Source organism: Trichomycterus rosablanca, chromosome 11 (assembly GCF_030014385.1).
Source record: "Trichomycterus rosablanca isolate fTriRos1 chromosome 11, fTriRos1.hap1, whole genome shotgun sequence".
In the NCBI taxonomy this organism is placed as follows: Eukaryota; Metazoa; Chordata; class Actinopteri; order Siluriformes; family Trichomycteridae; genus Trichomycterus; species Trichomycterus rosablanca.
The window spans coordinates 10,173,321-10,177,557 of record NC_085998.1 but is presented as its reverse complement, the minus strand read 5'-3'; positions in this window follow the sequence as shown (position 1 = coordinate 10,177,557).

Genomic DNA, 4,237 nt, shown 5'->3' with positions numbered 1-4,237 from the left:
GGCAGTAAAGAGTCTATAAGCTGGAGTTCTCCCAGCAGTTTCCCAGTCTGGATTCTGGAGAAATACTTGGCTGACTGTCAGCGTTCTCACAGATGCACACACACACACACACACACACACACTCAGGTTGGAAACACTCTGGCGCAGAATGAACGGACTAAAGCTGCACAAGGCTGTTTCATTCAGCACGTACACACGTACACTCCTGTGCTTTCTCCTCCTCTGTATTCATGTCTCCTCCTCTCACTCCCTCCTTTTTACTTTTTCTCCCCATTCCCAGGCAAAGACATTCCTACCCTCTTCCTACGTCCGTCCTCTATCTTAAACTTTATGTCTCCCCTCCCCCGTTTGCCAAACTTTTCAAGTTTGGCACAACGTTTTGCAATTTCAGCACCTTTTAGTTAATGCTTCTTCTAATGTACGTTTTACTTAACAGATTTCATAGCTGTGTATTAAAGCGAGTTTAGACTCCTTGGATTCTAACCATTCTTCTAATTAGGTTTCGCCAGAAAGTAAAGGCATGCCTCTAGGGAATGTCTTTCAACTGCACCATAGTCCAGTGCTGGTGTGCTTTACACCACTTCAACCTAAATTCAGTAAATTAATTTAATGATTAATTATAATAATATATACTGCATCAATGATTTTTTTTTTCTTTTTTGAAATTATATTCATTGTACAAATACAACCCCAAATCAGAAAAAGTTGGGACAGTATGGAAAATGCAAATAAAATAAAAACACAGTGTTCCTTACATTTACTTTGACTTTTATTTGATTGCAGACAGTTTGAACCTGAAATATTTCATGTTTTATCTGCTCAACTTCATTTCATTTGTTAATAAACATCCATTCCTGCATTTCAGGCCTGCAACACATTCCAAAAAAAAAAAAAAAAAGTTGAAACGGGGGCAATTTAGAGCTAGTAATGAGGTAAAAACATTATGATGATGTGATTCCAAACAGGTGATTGTAATCATGGTTTGGTACAAAAGCAGCATCCAGGAAAGGCCGAGTTTTTGATGAGCAAAGACGATCAGAGGATCTCCAGTTTGCCAGGGTCTGTCATGGTATGGAGCTGTGTCAGTGCCCTTGGCAAAGGTAATTTACACTTCTGTGATGGCAGCATTAATGCAGAAAAGTACATTGAGATCTTAGAGCAATATATGCTGCCTTCAAGATGTCATCTTTTCCAGACGTCCAGGCATTTTTCAACAAGACAATGCAAAACCACCTGCTGCACACATTACAAAGGCATGGCTGCGTAAGAAGAGGGTACGGGTACTGGACTGGCCTGCCTGCAGTCCTGACCTGTCCCCAACAGAGAATGTGTGAAGAATTTTGAAACGAAAAATGCGACAACGACGACCCCGTACTGCTGCCCATCTTAAGACGTATTTGCTGGAAGAATGAGAGAAAATAAAAGCTGAAACACTAAAACACTTGGTCTCCTCGGTGCCAAAACGTCTCTTAAGTGTGGTGAAAAGGAATAGCAACATTAAAGTGGTAAATGCTTTACTGTCCCAACTTTTTTTGGGAATGTGTTGCAGGTCTGAAATGTAGAAATGGATGTTTATTAATAAATGAAATGAAGTTGAGCAGATAAAACATGAAATATCTCAGGTTCATCCTGTCTGCAATCAAATAAAAGTCAAAGTAAGAAACTGTTTTTTTTATTTCTTGCATTTTGTCCCAACCTTTTATGATTTGGGGTTGTATATAAATACACACAAGCAATTTGAGTGCATGATTAGGGAGAAATGTATAAACAGCTTATTGCAAAATGTACTTAAAAATGATGTCATCTTGTGATGACGCAATAAATATTTTGCCAGACACCACAACTGCACTTACTCATGTTTACTTGCACGCAACCTCATGCTCTACATTATATTATAGCATTCATAACCAGATGTAACAAATGTGATGTCATATTTCCAAGATTTCCACCTCTGAGCCATAACCTGCAATAAAACAACAAACTGTAATGTACTCACAGCATTCGTGATGTACCGCTTAGTAGTCAGCATTTCGTGATTGCTGAATATATCTAAATAAAAGCTTTTGGGTTTCTTTTTACTTTCCGCTCTTTAGTGAATCTGTCTGGGACATAATGGTCATTGCAGTTAAATATCCAGCAAACCTTAAATTTTCTTTTTATGGGTGATCAAGCTTTGATGATGTGGTTGGATAATTACAGCTTAGGCTTTGTCACAACGGTGTTGGTTTGTGTTTGCTTCAGAGACACTATAAGAATACTGCCAAACGAGACTGCAGTGCCACTAAACAGTTTTGGTCCACATTTTAATTTAAATTAAATTAAATGAATGAGTGGAGAAACGTGAGGAGTGCAGAAACAGCTTTGTATATTAAGTATACTCAGTATAGTACAGTTAGTATAGTACACTGATCAGCCATAACATTAAAACCACCTCATTGTTTCTACACTCACTGTCCATTTTATCAGCTCTGCTTAGCATATAGAAGCACTTTGTAGTCCTACAATTACTGACTGTAGTCCATCTGTTTCTCTACATACTGTTTTAGTCTGCTTTCACCCTGTTCTTCCATGGTCAGGTCAGGAGCCCCACAGGACCATCACAGAGCAGGTATTATTTGGGTGGTGAATCATTCTTAGCACTGTAGTGTTAATGTGTGTTGTGCTGGTATAAGTGAATCAGACACAGCAGCGCTGCTGGAGTTTTTAAATGCCCTGTCCACTCACTGTCCACTTTATTAAACACTCCTACCTAGTTGGTCCACCTTGTAGATGTAAAGTCAGAGATAATTGCTCATCTATTGCTGCTGTTTGAGTTGGTCATCTTCAAGACCTTCATCAGTGGTCACAGGACGCTGCCCACTGGGCGCTGTTGGCTGGACGTTTTTGGTTGGTGGACTATTCTCAGTCCAGCAGGGACAGTGAGGTGTTTATAAACTCATACCAGCACAACACACACTAACACACCACCACCATGTCACTGCAGTGCTGAGAATGATCCACCACCTAAATAATACCTGTCCTGTGGTGGTCCTGACCATTAAAGAACAACGTGAAAGGGGCTAACAAAGCATGCAGAGAAATAGATGGATTACAGTCAGTAATTGTAGAACTACAAAGTGCTTCTATATGGTAAGTGGAGCTGATAAAATTGACAGTGAGTGTAGAAACAAGAATGTGGTTTTAATGTTATGGCTGATCAGAGTATACTAGTATAACTACCTAAAAAGACCTACCTATAAAGACCCTACCTAATTCACGGCTGTGAAAATCGCGTCATGGAACGTGAAATGAGCCGTTTCCTGTGTAAGGTTTGTGTTAAGCGATTTAGATTGAATCTAAAACATTAGATTTTTTTCTTAATTATTTTAATCTGTATAACCCTATCCTATTCCAAACCATCACAATGCAATTTACAGCATCCAATCCACCGTCTGTGTGTTTTGGAAATATCCAAGCCTTTCGACTAACCCAGACTGACACAAGATGAGCATACTTAACTCTCTACAGACACTGACTCGGGTACGGTTCGATCCCAACTTCCTAGGACTGCTGTGTGGCACTTCCACTACATGCTGTGCCACAATGTCACTGTCACACTAAGCACAAGGAGTTAAAATCTTTTGTTAAAGAATACACATTTTGCCATCATTCTTTTTTAGCCATGTGGAAAGAAGAGATAGTTCAGGGTTATTTGTAGAAGTACAGTACAGTAAACCCAGTGACTCACTGGTTAACCATGTGCAGACCTTCTGGAAAACTTGGCCTTAAGGCTGATTTAATGACTTCAGTAAATGAGTCAAAGGTTTTTTAAATACTTTAGTCTCTGTATATTTTGGCTAAACCTCAGTAGATAATGTTTGAAGGAGGACCTTGACTGATTTTGGCACATTTTATCTAGCTTAAACACAAATAGGGATTCCAAGAGCCTTCCAGAGTATGCGAGTTCTTGATTCTAGATGCTGTATTAATAGACTGGAGATAATTTTAAATGTTTTATCATAAACATTGCTTAGTTTAAGCTACATAGACCAGCTTTCTTTCTGAACAGACTGCAGAGTTTATATGGTGGTTCAATAAATAAAACATTGTACAAAATTTTTTTTTTTAAACCTGGCTTGAATATTATCACTCAGAATGTGTAATGGATAACTGGAGACTGGCCTTATTGGTAAACTGAACAGCATGTACTGCAGGTTTGGAAGCAAGAATAATCAGTGCTGGACGATTAAAGATAGAA